We start from the raw sequence: 17571 nt of genomic DNA, 5'->3' as shown, positions 1-17571 counted from the left end.
TAATTGACATGATCAGCATATTATTCCCCACCTTAGACTCATCCCAGCAGGCTTCAGGAGACCCCCTGCAATCTCCTGAATGTGTCACCTAGGGAGAAGCACCTATGGTATTTCTATGTGAAAGACTGCACAAAGTCAACAATCTCACCATTCTTCACATTCCTGCTCTGCAGTGACTAATGGGAAGCAGAGAACCAAACTGTCCTCCATCTATCTCCTGAGGATGAGGAGAACAAGACGATAATGAAGAGCCTTCCCCTCCCCGGCCTGCCCGGCAACAGCTAAAAATAAAGACACTCATTTGACAGTATTAATCAAAGCAAGACTCCTATCTGTCTGAAAAGGAAGTGAAACTCATGAACAGTTCGAGACACCTACAGAATCATCACACACCTGTCGAGACTAAAGCCAGAATGGGAAAGCTGTGTCTCCTTGGTTACCTAGACACTAGTTAGTGTATGTATTGTAGTGGCTTGTAGTAAATCCAATTGGGGTTGAGTAAGGTTAACACCAGAGTTAGGTACAATCCTGAAGGTCCAGTCCGGTTCTATAGAACACATGTTGCCACATCTCATCGATCAGGATGCCTAAGGTATCGTAGATATAGATATCACAAAGATTCCATGAATTATTGCCAAGACAAAGTATATGAAACAGGTACAGGACAGATAAGGTGTCCTGAACACCTTATGGTTCACACAGTACATTTACAGAACACATGCCTCTTACACACTTTGGTACACACTGCAGTAACCACTTTACCCCTCTCCGTGTTTAATTGTGACACCCCTTCAAAAAACAAATCCTTCAACCTTCTTTTTCTGTGACACCACCACACTCAGGTCAAAAACTACCGATGCTTGACAAGGTTGCAAATACAAGCCGGTTGTTCTCCGTTTGAGAGTTGCTCATTAGATGGCAGATTATTTATAGTAACTAAATGTCTTGTTTCCGCATGCTGCACATCACAAGGTAATAGCAGTTATTAGGCCGTGTTAAATTACTCTTGTCAGAGCTTAACAAGCAGCATGGACTGGACTGGGTTTGGCAGGGCAGCGGAGAAGGAGAGGGGGACGAGCCAGAGACACTTTGAAGTGATATAATGAGGGTTTGAATCAGATGAGATGGCATGATTTGGGTGAGGAAGAAGGAAGAGGAGGTAGGCAGGCAAACTGAGTTTGGAGGGGGAGTTTCTCATGTCCCTGGATGGAGGAGCCTTAAGAAAGTCTATAACAGTACGGCTACTGTACTGCAAACACAAAAACAGCTCAGCTTTTAAACGCCTTGTTGCTTGCTGAGACAAGTGTCGCTTTAAGGATTCTGACCAAATCGTAAAAGTGTACTACTGTAGTTTTATGAGCTACTTTGCCAAAGCGAGATGAGTAGCGTAACTTACTGTATGTCAGTACTTAATGCCTATAAAGTGCCTTTACTCTAATACTTTTTATTGCAATGTGGGTCTACATGAATTCATTTAGCACATCTTTTTTTATAATTAATGATTTACAAAAGGGCTTGATAAGTAAGTGCAGCAAATAAGTACTCAAGAACAATCAAGAAGCAAACAGTTCTGACAGTATTACAGTGCCAAATACCAAGGAACAGAGAGACATCACTCTTCAGTTAAGGTTTGTCTTTCTTAATAATTGCAGAAAAAAACCCAGGGGGGGGGGGGACTACAGAATTCCAGAAACAGACACTTGATTATCAACTTGATTTTAGGCTGGTGGGCAACTGTTGTTGATTACAGATAAATGTTTGCTTGGTCTCAACTAGACAACAAGCCTAAACTTTATTGTCCTTCATTTTGTGGCGTGTGAGTGTGCATCTGGGATTCATGGTGTGTTAGAAGAAAAGGGTTTATCCACAGGCTACTTATCAAGTGTAACACCAAGGTAGTCTAATTTGGGCTTTTCTACAGAAATTGATGACGAAAGTGATTGTTCCACATCCTAATGTGGATGTGCCCCATCGTTAGGTAAAACCTTGTTAGTTGTGAATGCTTATCAAAGCTTTTATTTTGACAGCTAATTAGTACCGAGGCAGGACATGCTGATTGTAACATGTTGCTGTCAGCCTCCAACACCAAGTGTCTCGAATACTCAAACCTGTTTCAAACCACGTCAATCCCAAAGCACAAACACCACTGCTCCCCAAACATCAGTACCTAAACTAGTGTTAAAACACCTTCTCAGAAGTGAGACAGTCTCTGAAGTTTACCGTCACGCTTCCGTGAATCACTTCAGTCTAGTAATTAAATCTACGTCCGCTTCCTGGTCAGCTGACGCACTGCTTGATGCTGGTTGGCTGTTTGTCGAAATTATGCATCGGAACAGGATGGGTTGATTACTCACACTGTATGCTCCTAACGAGCCTGACATCGTCGGAGCAATCACACAGACCATAATTAGGAGTAATCACGGGGATTTATGGAAATGTGGAGATGTGGGGGCTACGCGGGCTTCTACAGAGGGAACACAGAAGCCGGCATTGGGAATGACTTGAGTTTGCAGAGAGGGAGAGGAAAAGAGATACAGAGAGTAGGACAGTGAGAGGGAAGGAGGCGCTGTCACCGTTTGATTTGGAATAGGCTATAAGATGACTCAGAACATCAACAGTTCTCTTCTTTTCTCAGACACGTCGCTAGTTGATTGCATCTCATAATGAGACCTCAATTGTTTCGGTCCTCCATGTCACTGTGCAGGCACTGTCTCGTGACTCTTTAAAAATCCATGATTTCGACTGAAGTGTTTTTTTCGAATCAGAAATGGACAGTCATCTCTCGTTTGACTTACCATTGTTTGTATCTTGGAGAAAAGGAGGGGAATGTTCGACCTGTCATGTCGTCCGTGTTAATGGCGGCTTAATAGAATTCATGTTTTGAATGAGCTGTGAAGTTCCATACAAAGTTGCTGCAGCATTTGAAAGTCTAGTTGTGAGTACATGGCACGCGTGTGCGTATGTGCGCGAGTGTGTGTATAATATTATGATTACATTACGTGCGTGTGAATGTGTGTGCACTGGATCGATAGGGAAGGCTTGGGCTAAGCTTGGGCTTTCCCTAAGGCTTTAATTTCTCAGCCGGTCTGTAATTGAGCGGGGAAGGGACAGGGGTGTCAGGTCTGTTTTTACTCTGCTCTGATCTGCAGCTCGCTAACTTTATTAAGAAGGGACAAGCCCCCCGGTCCCACATGTCGCCCACTACCGCTCTGCTCCTCTTGATGCGCCTTCCTCCTTGTTCTCTCTCCCTTTCTCTGTTCTTCCTTTCTTTTCTCTCCGCTCCTGGGCCATTAAAACATAACACATAGCCGAGCACTCGGTTGCCATGGCAACAGCAAGGGGGTGCTCCGGAACAGTCCCCACTCTACCCCGTCCTCCAGTAGGAGGGAAGGGTTGTCCGCACCTGACTGCTGTCAGAGAAACACGTCTTTGTTTTAAATTTAGCAGACGCTATTCTCCAGAGCGACTTACAGTAAGTACAGGGACATTCCCCCTGAGGCAAGTAGGGTGAAGTGCCTTGCCCAAGGACACAACGTCATTTTGCACAGCCGGGATTCGAACCGGTAACCTTCTGATTACTAGCCCGACTCAGCCACCTGACTCCCACCTGTTTTGGGGTCTATGGTTAGTGTTCTGGTTTTTGTGTCACACTCTCACAGGCTTCGGAGGTTGATCTGCTGACTCATAAACAGCTGTTGCTAGTAAACCCCTAGACTGTATTGGCAGAGAAAAAGCCTGACATTGAAGGAGAGAGAGAAAGAGAGAGAGTATTAGTGCTGGACACACCTCCACAACGGTGGCAAATCGAATCATTTTTGAGGCACAAAACGTCTGATTCTCTCCCCTCTCAATTCCCCTGCCAGCGTCCTCTCGAAATCACTCCCTCCCCGATTTCTGATTGGTCACGCTGTGAATAGGAGGACCATAATTGACCTTGGCCACAGACAGAGCAAGAGAGTGTGAAAGACGAGGGAAAGAGAGAAAAAGAAATACAGAGGAAGATTGGGGGAGGGTGGCGAGATGGAGAACGGAGAGATATTGATAAAGAAAGTCCCAAATAATCAGCAGTCACCCTCAAGAAGGAGGGAGGGGGAGAGGGGGGGATGAAAAAAAAGCAAAGGGTGGGGATGAAAGCAAAGTTTGAAAAAGATGGGCAGAGGGAGAAGGAGACTACAGTTCAAAGGAGGGGATCTATCAGAGAAGAAGATGACCACAAGAAAAACATAGGAATAGAACAACAGTTAGATGAGGGAGCCCAGAATGACAAGCAGATACAAACACAAGATTGAAGTAAAGAGTAAAAGACCGGAAACAAGATCCCTGGGTGTACGAGAAATGTGGGTGGAAGGCGCCTGAAACCAGGGAGATCCTTGTTAACATGCAGAAGGGTTTCTCACAGTGATGGAGAATATAACTAAGAAATTGTTTATTCATGCTCTGAGCATATTGCCTATATGAATCCACAACAGTCTCCAGGAAGCTGAATAGCACATCTACTCTCATTTGTATCGGGTATACTTGTGTGTTCACAGCATCAAACCAGGAGATGGGAGCTACTCTTATGCAAGGGTCATTTGTTTGGATATCCCAATAAACAAAGTTGGAAAACAAACAGGAAATTGAAATTCTATTTTAAAAAGTATTTTTCTTCCTTATGACAAAGGCAACATCAGTCCTAAAGGGTCAGACAGAAAAAATATGGATTTTGTCATGTTGAAGTGCCAGATGAAATAATACAGGGATTATAAAGTAATACATTTCTTGACTCTAATCTGTCTGTCTGTATGCTTGTCTGTCTGCAAGCCTGCCTTTGTATCTGTCTGTCTGTCTGTTTATCTGCAAGCTTGACTACATGCCAATCTGTCTGTCTGTCTGTTTATCTGCAAGCTTGCCTGCATGCCTATCTGTCTGTCTGCCTGTAGCCTCTCTGTTTGCCTGTCTGCTTGTCTGTCTGCAAGCCTGCCTTTCTATCTGTCTGTCTGTCTGTCTGTCTGTCTGTTTATCTGCAAGCTTGCGTAAATGCCTATCTGTCTGCCTGTCTCTGTGTCTGTTGCCTGCCTGTCTGATTGCATGTCTGCAAGCCTGCTTTTCTATCTGTCTGTTTATCTGTCTGTCTGTTTGCCTGCCTGCCTGCCTGCCTGCCTGCCTGCATGCCTGCCTGTCTGCTTGTCTGACTGCAAGCCTGCCTTTCTATATGTCTGTCTGTCTGTCGGTCTGTCGGTCTGTCGGTCTGTCGCTCTGTCGCTCTGTCGGCCTGTCTGTCTGTCTGTCTGTCTGCTAGATCACCTGGCTGCCTGCCAGCCGGCCAGCGTGTCTACCTGGCTTTCTGCCTTTCTGTTTTCCTGCATGTCTGTAATGCAGAGGGGGCTGACCCGATCACACAATGATTATAAAGTAATACATTTCTTGGCTTGGCAGACACCAGCTCCAGGGCTCTGACAGCTCCAGTGCTCTAATCCCAGAAACGACTGCCAGATGGAGCAGTCAGGGTGATGCCAGACATCTCCAACCTTCAAAACCAAACACTCGACTCATTTACTGTAATTTGGACTCTATCTTGTTCATCATTATCAAATGAGTCAATGTTGTGCCTGGGCTTGTTGTGAATATGCCTTGAGAGAGCCTGTTCTATTCTTACTAGTATTTTATTGTTGAGGTAGCCCTGGGTTAGTACGGCATTATCCTTGAGTTTTTATGTTTGGCATGCGGCTGACGTCCAAATTATTTACTTTGTTTATTTGAAGTGTTAATGTATGTCCTTGGGGAACAACACTGATTCCATGAGACCCAGTGATAATTATATTCACAGCAGTCTTACTGTCTCTCTTGGAATCTCTTTGAAGACATGGAAAGCCTTTATGGATGTGCGAGACATGCCTTGTTGTTTAGTCCGACGCATCCACTCACGTAAGATTTACAGTGATAGCATGACTTTAAACATTTACAACCTGACAGTAAAAAAAAAAAAAAAAAAGATTCTGTCATGCCATCTTTCAAAAACGATTTTTTCCCTCGTCAAGCGGAGAGCCAACAGGGTCGTGCATACACACGTACAAACAAACACCATCTCATCTTCGCTCTGAAGTACAAGGTGCAGCCCATCTAATCACACTGTTCAGTCATTAGAAATTCCCAGTTTTCAAGCTGGTTTCTTCAATAAAACACCGTCAAAGTGACTGCCGCTTCTTTCTCAGCCCTCCCTTTGTTTCTTCCACATCTCCCCGTCCTCACATCAAGGTAACTATCTATTTTTGAGAAGTGGGTGACAAAAAGCACTGACGCTTTTACAGTGTTTGGAGACCAGAAGCACTTAAGCTTTCAATGGAGAATCCCCAAAGACACTGACCTTTTAGATGACTTTAGAATTTTAACACTGGCCTCGTGGAACTCCACAGAGTCTGCTAGGTAACACACACACACACACATATGCACAGTCACACACACACGCAAACAGTACATGCACACAGATACAGACATGCGCACGTGACACACATGCACACGCACACACATAGACACGCACACATCCACACGCATCCACACGCACAGCCTTTTCACTGCAATGTGCTTTTTTAGTGCTTCCTCTGTTCCAGTGCAGCTCAAATAGGAGGATGGGGGGGGAAAAAAAGAAGAAAGAAAAGGCAATTTCAAAAGGCAGAGGCGGTGCACCTACAGCAGCTATGCTTTCATTCGAATAAATCATTCAAAGAGCCATCCTTGGTTGTGAGAAGGACCCACCTCTTAGCTCCCTCTCCCAGATGCAGAGGGCTGGAGCAGACCGGTGGAAGGAGTCGGCTGCAGGTGGGTGAGCAGAGCTACCTCAGGCCTGAGATGCTCATATCTCCACGAGCAGCAACGACTCCTGGACCTGACCTGCCTCTCTCAGACACACTCGTTCCAGTACAGACAAACCCTGAGTGTGTGTATGTGTGTGTAGTGTGTTGATCTGTAAATGGAGGCCAGATCTGTGTCAGCGCTCCCAGGTCTCTGGTAGATTGGTCAGTCAGCTAAGGTCAGGGTGAGCGGTCTGCTCACGCTAACAAGCGAACATACTCCTCTCTTGACTGGTTCAGGTGCACTGGTCTTTCATACAGTATACACTAAATGGAGCGAGGGGGGTATAAAGAAAGTGAGACTTAAACTTGAAAGAGAAAAGTGGGCGAGAAGATAGAGGGAGAGAGAGAGAGAGAGAGGGAGAGAGACAGAGAGAGAGAGAGAGAGAGAGAGAGGAGAGAGAGAGAGAGAGAGAGAGAGAGAGAGTGAGAGAGAGAGAGGAGAGAGAGAGAGAGAGAGAGAGAGACAGAGAGAAAGAGAGAGAGAGAGAGAGAGAGAGAGAGAGGAGAGAGAGAGAGAGAGAGAGAGAGAGAGAGAGAGAGAGAGAGAGAGAGAGAGAGAGAGAGAGAGAGAGAGAGAGAGAGGAGAAACTGGTCTCAGTAATCTGCAGTTAAATGTGTCGGTTGTCCCCTTCCGTGAGTCAGGGTTCCCCCAAGCACTGGGGTTGCTGTGGTGCCACGAGAGAGATGAGTTTGTATGTGCGTAACTGTGTGTGTAACTGTGTCCCACTTTACGTAAGCAAGAGTCATTGCTTGTTTGCTGTATTGTAAATGAAGGCAAATAACATTTTGGCACATCAAATGTCTTTCTTTTCAAATACACATCTTGTTTGGGCATGACTACAGCTAATTCTGTAGCTTTGATTGCTTTGACATCAAAGGATTAACTGTGTGTAATACAGTAAATAGCATAGCATAGCCCGGACAGGCCCTGGAAGTTTGAATTCTCATTCTTTCATTTTGGTTTTTCACTGCAAGGAGATCTTGTCTTGCAGGATATACTGTACGTAATCGTAGCATCCATCGTCAGCTGGAAGATACATGGATTCCTGCCAGGTCTGGACTGGGACTGGAAAAAACGGCCCGGACTCTCCTGATGGCCAGTCGCGACCCTGATTCCTGCTGACCTGCATCATATGACTAGTGTTTTAATGACGTCATATACATTAGTATAAGTCAAATGTAGTACCCGTGAGAGTTTGGTGGGTCAGGGGTCATCGGTCAAGGGATAAGTGAGTGACGTTTGACATCATAATACATAACTGTTCTTAGGCAGAGTTATGACTAAACCATGGGATTAGTCACAAAGGCAAAGTACCATGGATACATTAGCAGTATGTGCACTGGCAACGCACAAACACAACATACAAACATACACGCACACAAACACATACACTGTTTGTCTGTGTGTGTTGGGGTTGACAGGGTAGGACAACCAGGTGATCAGGGTGGCATGACTGGCAGGTTGGCATGGCTGGCAGGGTGGTACAGCTCCAGGGCAGAAATATGCCCACACGTAGATGTCAGTTCAATCATTTCCAGCACCGCAAGCCCAGCTATCAGATAGTCCTGGAGCATCATCTGCTGTAATCCAGCAGATGATGCAGGTCATCCCATGGCCGTCCTGTACAGCACTGGTACAGCGCTAACACAGAGAGGAATGGACACAATGGGACACACATGGAGCCGTGCACACCGACACATGACCCTGCACGTACACACACACACAGTCAGACCATGCAGCTCAGGCTCACTGGAGGCAGGAGAGGAATCTCTAGCAGTCTGCCGGGAGAGCAAAAGCCATGGTTTGGATACAGCCAGGATGCTAAACCAGCCAGCCAGCCAGCCAGGCAGGTCATCTAGATATCTGGTGAAAAACGGTCTCCAGTAGGAAGGCAAACAAAACCATCTAAAACCAGCTGACAGGCTAGGGGATTTTCTACTGTCCTGTAGAGTACATTGTGTACTAAAGATCACAGTTGTATTGCTCTCTTTGTCTCTCTCTCACTCTCTCTCTCTCTCTGTCTCTCTCTCCCTCCCTCCCTCTCCTCTCTCTCTCTCTCTCTCTCTCTCTCTCTCTCTCTCTCTCTCTCTCCTCTCTCTCTCTCCCTCTCTCTCTCTCTCTCTCTCTCTCTCTCTTCTCTCTCTCTCTCTCTCTCCTCTCTCCTCTCTCTCTCTCTGTGTCTTTGTCTTTTGCCTGTCTTTGTCTTTGTCTTTGCTTGTCTTTCTTTCTCTGTGTCTTCCTCCACCATGCATGCAAACACTGTCACCTTAACAGCTTACCTACGCCTCCACACAACCACACAGACATCAATTCCTTTGACAGACTGGCGAGCAGGGCGTGTTCTATCTCGTGTCTAACCGGACGCAGGTGACGAGGCATGCGTCCGACGGGCCACATCTGACTACAGGATTTCTCCCCCTTATAAGATACAGCTGATACCGTCTGCAGGAATATCCTTATCGTTAGCATTACAGGGTGTCTGCAGATCAAACTGATACAGCACGCCTGCATGTTTCCAAGGCCCAGATGGCTGGGTTTATAATATAATCTTCAGACAGTTTATTTCATATTGCTTCAGGGAGATTAAAGTCACTGTACTTATCACAACACACACATTGGGGAGGAGGAGTTGCAGTCCCAGGCTGTTTGTCCTATCGGCTAGTCCTGTCCTGATGAGTATTGGTACTCTCCTAAGTCCTTACAAACAAAACCTTTCCCTCTTTCTTTTACTGTAACATGTCTGGAAAACATGAATTTGTTTACCGCACACATATCCATATGTTTACAGTGTTTACAGTGCACGTTAATTGGTAGGTCAAAGTGTTTTTAGAAGACACGTTGTTTGCAATAACAGACCATATTGATTTATTAGAGCCGTGTAGATAGATGACTCAGTAGAGCAACAGGGCACATGCTTTACACCAAAGGAGAATGAGAGTGACCTGCTTTTCAAACCGCTTGTTTTTACATAAAACTGTAACCTTTCTCCCCTGATTCAGCACCTTCCCAACATGTCAGCACATTCCCTGTGTATGTGCTTATGTGAGTGTGTGTTTGTGTAGTGCAGTACGGTACAGTAAGCTATGATGTATGACGCCTGTAAATAGACTGATGTAAATAGCCCTTTGTAAATACCTACCTAGCTAAGAATCATATCACACAAACACACACACACACTTGTGCTTGACACTTGTGGTTGTAATGTGGTTTCGACAGTTTTCTTCAGTTGCAGTCCTCTAGCCCTGGGTGAGGTTGCGTGCGGCTGGGTGAGGTTCGGTGAAGAGTCCAAGTCAGTAAGCAGGACAGCTCTCTCTCTCTCTCTCCCTCTCTCTCTCTCTCTCTCTCTCTCTCCCTCCCTCCCTCCCTCCCTCTTTTCTCCCTCTCTGTATTGATTTTAAAGCTGCAGGGGTGAGGCTTGATAAAATTCTACTTTCATTCAGGGGAAGTAGAAAGGGGCACATAAGGATTCTGGCATGACAGAGGATGAGGGCGGTGTGTATGTGTGTGTGTATGTGTGTGTGTGTGCTTTTAATCACTGTTGGCTAGGTGAAGGCTAGGGACCGTGATGCCACACCAAATGCCCCCGTCTGTAACAAGTCCCAACCAGCAGGAACCAGGACAGGAACCAGCAACCTGCCGACCCCGACTCTAAACCAGCCCCACCGTCAGCCTGTACACCCCCCCACCCCCTCCACCCAAAGCCCTCTCTGTGACATTCTCTTTAAGAACAAGATGAACCTCCCTGTCCGACACAGAGGTTGGTGTGAGCACCCAGTTCCAGCTCACCCTGAGTGGTCTAACACGAGCGAGCGAGGCCAGCGAGAGGGCGCCGAGAACGCAGGCGGCGTGTCACGATTTGAAAGCGGGCGACGTTCGAGCACCGCTCGCGTCGGCCCTAACCGGCGTCCCGTTGACTCTCATTTGCACGTTACATTGCACTTGAGGCAACAAGTACAAGTACGCCATTTGTATTAGCACGGTGCTTGACATTTACACACTGGGAAAGCAATTAGGACAGCATTAGGGTCATAATGTGGAGTGCGGCCGGGGCAGCAGTTCTGAGGACGAACTAACGTGTGTATTCGAGGGGAAAGAAGGATGATGAGCACTCATACAGACTGAGCTGTAAGTGCCCTGGCAGACTGACACACTCACATTCACACGCACGTTTTCTCAAAAAGCAGGTTAGTTGGAGGGAGACTAAGCCCTGTATTGTCTGGTTCATCTCTAGCGGTTGTTGTCTAGACACACTGTCCCCTGGTACAGTAAACAGCTAAACAAAACACAAACACTTCCCAACCAGCTCCGCAATAATCCTTTCTCATAGCCTAAGCTGGGTTATAATTATTCTGTTGATGAGACAGAATCATTGTCCAGGGGGTTTGTTGAGCATACTGCCTACTAACTGGGTATAAGTAGTAGCATGATGCCGACACAGTCCCAGAGATATAGCCAGACACAGGACTGACCTTTCAATGACACCCTGGTTCACTCTCATCAGTAGATGAGAACCAGCTTGTCCTTTCAACCCCAGCCAATCCGGAGCCAGGGAGGTAGATACGGTTGGATGTAAAAGGTGAGCCAGCCAGTAAAATGCCAAGAGCTGAACCCCTTGCTAGTGACCTGACCCAGCTGATTGGCTGAGAGGACAGGAAAAGGCTGGAGTGCCCATGGATGAGGAGTTCATGTCAGCACACTGCTCTACACCCAAGCTTTAAAGGGATGGTTCACCATGAAAGCATGCCTCAATCAGATGGCTTCCTGTGCTGAAAAATATCTGATAAGCTAAACACCAGGGCCTTTTTTCATTGATTAAAGGATGAAAGTTCTTCTATCCCTCTTTCCCGTTGGTTGACCATCCATCCATCATCTTTTCCAAATCCACAAAACATGTGTAGACTGGTTGGGCGAACTCCAATGGGGTACACATCAGCTGCCTCTGGAGTCCTACCAGCCAATAAAGTCCGATAGGCCAACCTTCTTCAGCTTGACGGCATCCCTCACCTCCGGCGTCCACCACCGGGTCCGAGGGCTACCGCCGCGACAAGCACCGACCGCCTTGCGTCCGCAGCTCCGGTCAGCCGCCTCAACAATGGAGGCCCGGAACATGGCCCATTCGGACTCAATGTCCCCGGCCCCCCCCCGAGACATGATTGAAGCTCTCCCGGAGGTGGGAGTTTGAAGTTCCTACCTTCTGTGCTAGCCCGTGTCTAGCACAGAAGTCCAACAACAAAACACCGCTCGGGTTCAGATTGGGGGGGCCGTTCCTCCCAATCATGCCCCTCCAGGTCTCACTATCATTGCCCACATGAGCATTGAAGTCCCCTAGGAGGACGAGGGAATCCCCTGGAGGAGCGCTTTCCAGCACCCCCCCCAGAGACTCCAAAAAGGGTGGGTACTCTGAGCTGCTGTTCGATGCGTAAGCACAAACAACAGTGAGGACCCGTCCCCCCACCCGAAGGCGGAGGGAGGCTACCCTCTCGTCCACCGGGGTGAACCCCAACGTACAGGCGCCGAACCGAGGGGAAACAAGTTATTCCCCTCCCCGGCTCGACGCCTTTCACCGAGGGCAACTCCAGAGTGGAAGAGAGTCCAGCCCCTCACAAGGAGACTGGTCCGTTGGTTGACTGAAACCAACATTTACGAACATGCAGGCTGGGTGAAGCGGATGACGCAAGTGTAATTTTGTGTGGCATGAAAGTGATGTCTTTCAAGGAGTTTTGAAACACGGGTCAACTTTCACTTACGTTTCACGGCCACGGCCATTTTGAAAGATTTGGGCCTCAAATGTACTGGGGCATAGGGATGGCACTGAAGCACATACTGTTGTACTGATTAGAACTAATGGAGAGTGGGGCTACAGTGTGGTGGACAGTGAACAGAAGACAGCTCTGTTTCCGTTTTCTTCGTTTAGACCTTGCCAGGTGGTCTCTCCGCTAATGGTCTGCACCTTTGTGCCTTGCCTATTGTCTCTGGAGGAGCGGATCTCACGCGTAATTGCTCCTCATGGTCTTACCTCTCTAAAAGGTTTTTCCTGGTATTTTCTCAGGGTTCAGGTCGGTAGGAGTGCTGATCTGTGCTGCCCTTTGCGAGATAACTTGCAAAAAGGGCTATTACATTTAGTCATTTAGCAGACGCTCTTATCCAGAGCGACTTACATTAAGTACAGGGACATTCCCCCCGAGGCAAGTAGGGTGAAGTGCCTTGCCCAAGGACACAGCGTCATTAGGCACGGCGGGGAATCGATCCGGCAACCTTCTGATTACTAGCCCCATTCCCTCACCGCTCAGCCATCTGACTCCCTGGCCATACACAGTAAAGTTGGATTTGATTTGACGGTACGACCCACTGCTGAGCGTATCATCTTCATCCATCTGGCTCCACGGACAGCGTTTGGGATGCCATCGAAAGCTGATCCCATCCAAACCGATCAGGTGTCTCATAATAAATTAGGTATACCCTAAAGAATAGTCCTTTGGAGGTAATCACAGAGACAGAGCTGCAATCAATAACACATCCCAACCAGGGGCCATGGAGTGGGGATTGGGGGCAGAGGGGGGCGGGGGGGGGGGGGGGGGGGGGGGGGGGGGGGGCGCTGGTGCGGGCGGGGTGGAGCAGGGGCGAGTCAGAGGTGTTCGGGGGATGTCTGAGAGCACTGTGGCTGTGCGTGATCGCAGCAACGTCCCCACCATCGGCTCCTCGTTCAGCCCCCCTCGCAGCGCTGGCTCATTTCATCACGGAGGGGAAGAGGAACGTGAATAATCGTGCCTCGCCCCTTTGGAATAGCCGCGCCTCTGAGATGGATCAGGTCGGAAATGACTCCTCTTCACCCCCCCACCCCACCCCCTTTGGAGATAGCGTTCAGCCTGCGTGATGGGAAAGTAATTGAACGGTGTTCGTCTTTAATAGTATATTAAGAAAGTTACGGGGTTTGGGCCCAGGTGATGAATTTGTGTGTTGCTGATAATGGTTGTTGATAATGGCGCCTCCTTTGTCAGACAAGGGCTGCTGGGCTGGCTACAGTACACTGATTTTATTGGCTGGAGTGGGACTTTCCCCCTCACATACACTGCTGGGGGAGGGGGGGGGGGGGTTCCCCCCTCCCTGCCTTCCTCCTTCCCACCAATCAATACTCCAGTCTTTCCAGTCTTTTGCCTTCTCAAGACCTGTCGACGCCAGGTCATTTATAGCCCGCTCCCACACTCCTGCTGGTCCTCTGTACCCCTGGTGATGGTTGTGTTTCCCCACTCTCCATCCTATTTTGTGTAAAGAGGCGTACGTGTGGCCGGAGGGAGGTGGCTGTGGCAGGGAGAGCCCCTAGTTGACGGACAGATCGAAGGCGGGGGTGGTGGCCCCTGTTATGGCTGGGCTGGACACTGGGGAGACTGGAGGGAGGCAGTAGAGGGGAGGGAGAGTAGCGGAGCGGGGGAAGCAGGGGATGGAGTGGAAGGGGGGCAGGTGAGTGAGGGAGGGTGGACCTGTGAAGGGAGGGGAGTCGAGCGGTGGTCCGTGGAGGGCGTGGGAGGAGTAGGGGTAGGGATACTGTGTGTACTGCTAGGGCCCGAGCTGTACATGGTTGTCTTTTACACAAACAGGGTCGTGAAACTCTTCCACAGGGTCAACATTTCGGCACTGAATTCAGAATTGTAATTTATGTAAGTCACTTAAAAAACGAATGACACCAAATAGGAATGCTTGAAGGTCTCACTCATCTTCGAAGCAGTGTCAATGTGCATATATGCCTATTTTCCCCATCTGGTCACTTGGTCACATGGCCACTGAAATGGTTTTGTAGTTTTTACACGGTCTCTTTTCTTTATCCATCTCACCTCCTTCATACTGTTATCAATCACGCTCCAAACAGTCTAGCCTCTCAACCCCCTCACTCTCTCTCTCTCTCTCTCTCTCTCTCTCTCTCTCTCTCTCTCTCTCTCTCTCTTTCTCTCTCTCTGTCACTCTCTCTCTTTCTTTCTCTCTCCCTCATCTCTGTCCAATAACCTTTTTGCTCTCTCTCCAAAAATTTTGAGAGTAACAATGGGTTCCAAAATCCATGCGACCCATCCAAGTAATGTTTAGTAACTACCAACAATCCAACATCTAGCAACAGAAAAACGTATAATATCTTCTCTCGCTCTCTCTCTCTCTTGCCAGCCAGGCAGGTCATCTAGATAATCTGGTAGAAACGGTCTCCAGTAGGAAGGCAAACAAAACCATCTAAAACCAGACTGACAGGCTAGGGGATTGTCTACTGTCCTGTAGAGTACATTGTGTACTAAAGATTACAGTTGTATTGCTCTCTCTCTCTCTCTCTCTCTCTCTCTCTCTCTCTCTCTCTCTCCTCTCTCTCTCTCTCCTCTCTCTCTCCCTCTCTCTCTCTCCCTCTCTCTAACTCTCTCTCTCTCTCTCTCTCTCTCTCTCTCTCTCTCTCTCTCTCTCTCCCTCCCTCTCTCTCTCTCTCTCTCTCTCTCCTCTCCCCTCTCCCTCTCTCCTCTCTCTCTCTCTCTCTCTCTCTCTCTCTCCCCTAAACTCCCACTCAATCTATCTCTGCCCTATCTACCGTATCATTAAAGCGTCACGTGAACCAGTTTCTCACACAACAGCAAAGAAGGCACATCATCCCACCTGTAATTATTCATGGAGTGATAGATGGAGAGAAAGGGAGATTAAAAGGTAGAATGCAAAAGGATATCTATATATAGTGATGATCGAGGTAGGGGAGACAGGAGCTATAGGGAGAGAAGAGGAGAGGAGGAATTTTAAGTTTAATTAAACTTTTTGAACAAGTTTAATTGTAACTTGTTCAACTACATGCTCTTATGGTTCTTCCCTTTTTGGGACTTTTTGGTTTCTCACAGTGTATGCTTCATGTTTTGGCTACCCGCAATGTTTGGGGATATCTTGTTGTTATGATCAGTGACCTATGCACTTTTGTAAAGCTTTCTTTTGGAAGTTGCTTTGGATAAAAGCGTCTGCTAAATGCATAAATGTAAATGAATACAATACGGAGAAAGAGAAAGGGACAGGGGTGAAACTGGAACGATAGAGGGAAAGACGAATACAATAGTGATAGAAAAGGTGAAAATGAGAGGAGGGCAACATCGGTGAAAGACGGAGAGAGAAAGGCAGAGGGGTGAAACAAGTGAAACTGTAGAAGCTCAGAGACTTAAGAGGAGGGAAGCAGGAGTGATGGAAGGAGAGAGAAAAAAGGAGAAAGGGTACTAAAAGAACTGTTGACCTGGGGAGAACACGTCTCTACTGGGGTTGTTATGAGTTATTGTTCAGAGAAGCGTATATCCCTATAGTGAGGACTAACACAGTACTGCCCAGACCTAGGTGCTATCAGTATGTGTGTGTGTGTGTGTGTCTGTCTGTCTGTGTGTGTGTGTGTCTGTCTGTGTGTGTGTGTGTGTGTCTGTGTGTGTGTGTGTGTGTGTGTGTGTGTGTGTGTGTGTGTGTGTGACTCAGTGATGCAGACTGTGGCATATGATGCTCCTCTACATTGTGATGAGTCACAATGGCTAGGATACCCAAACTCAAAACAGAATAGAATAGTCTGGCATCTACTGTCATGCAAAATAGATTACAGTCTAGTATCTACTGTCAGACAGAAAATAAAATGGTTTGATATCCACTTCAAGCAGAGTGCCCTTCCAAACTTCACATTGGCACCCTGACAAATTAAGATTGCTGTAACTGTATCATTAAACAACAGTCAATCCTTACAATGACTTTACTGCCAAATAAACATACTCCTATTTCCCAATTCTTCCACATGGGACTGGCTTTGGCTAACAGAATGCATTAAAGTGTGCGACAAGATGAGCCAAATGTACATATAATTATGTATATGTATTTGCTGAATTAAAGATATTTGTTTAACAAACTGTGTGATAATAATGTGGTCTATTTTCATGAGAGACAATTGGCTACCTTTTAGTCTAACCTAGTGGTAGTTAACCTAGTGGGTTCTGCTGCTACAGGAGATAGCGTCCTACGTTGTTTACTCTTGTTCCCATGCAATCCGAACTTCCTCCTTGTGATGACATCGTTGTCTTAACCTTGATTTATTCAATCTAGCCAGCAACAGCCTGGACGCAGTGTGATGCGGGCAGCTAAGCCAGGGCTGCCCATTAATAATGCCTGTCCCATAATGTGGCTGAGGACCAGCAGGCTATTCTTGGCTGCCCCGGGCTCAGACTGAGCTAGAACCTGGCCAGTCCCTCACCCACACACACGAACACACACACACACACGTAGACACACACACAGACACATAGACACACATACACGTAGACACACGCCCACATGCAGACACGCATCAACACACACACACACACACATAGACGGGCATGCATAAACCCAAACACACACCTTCTGACCTTGTTGTTCATTAATGCATGAACCTGCTCCTGACCACAGACCTGGAAGCCAGGCTCACTTTGGTCTCTCCCCTCCTTCAAGCCTCTCTTTGCTCTCTCTCTCGCTTGCTCTCTATCTCTCTCTCTGGTCCCTCGCTCTCTTCCCCTCTGGTCTCTGCAGTGGGGAGTCGCTGAGTAATTAAATACCTGGGAAAGACTGGGGACATGAAGATGTCATGACAGATTCTCCATCTCACCGCCGTGACAATAGAGGGCTGGGTGGAGTACAGTAACAGAGGAACTGTCAGCTCTGCTCTGTGCTGATGCTGTCCACAGTATTCTGCTGTGTTACGGCTCCAGATGACCACAGTGGACAGTA

The 17571-nt window shown here is 47.5% G+C and overlaps 1 protein-coding gene across 5 annotated transcripts in view; it reads right to left on the bottom strand.

Annotated features, from left to right (window-relative positions):
- Positions 1 to 17571, bottom strand: part of fgf14 (fibroblast growth factor 14) — a 99231-nt gene that overhangs the window by 3487 nt on the left and 78173 nt on the right. The window lies entirely within an intron of this gene.

The sequence above is a fragment of the Hypomesus transpacificus genome, chromosome 23 (assembly GCF_021917145.1).
Source record: "Hypomesus transpacificus isolate Combined female chromosome 23, fHypTra1, whole genome shotgun sequence".
Lineage (NCBI taxonomy): Eukaryota > Metazoa > Chordata > Actinopteri > Osmeriformes > Osmeridae > Hypomesus > Hypomesus transpacificus.
Note: the sequence above shows the minus strand (reverse complement) of the source record. Positions and strands in the feature narration are given on the sequence as shown.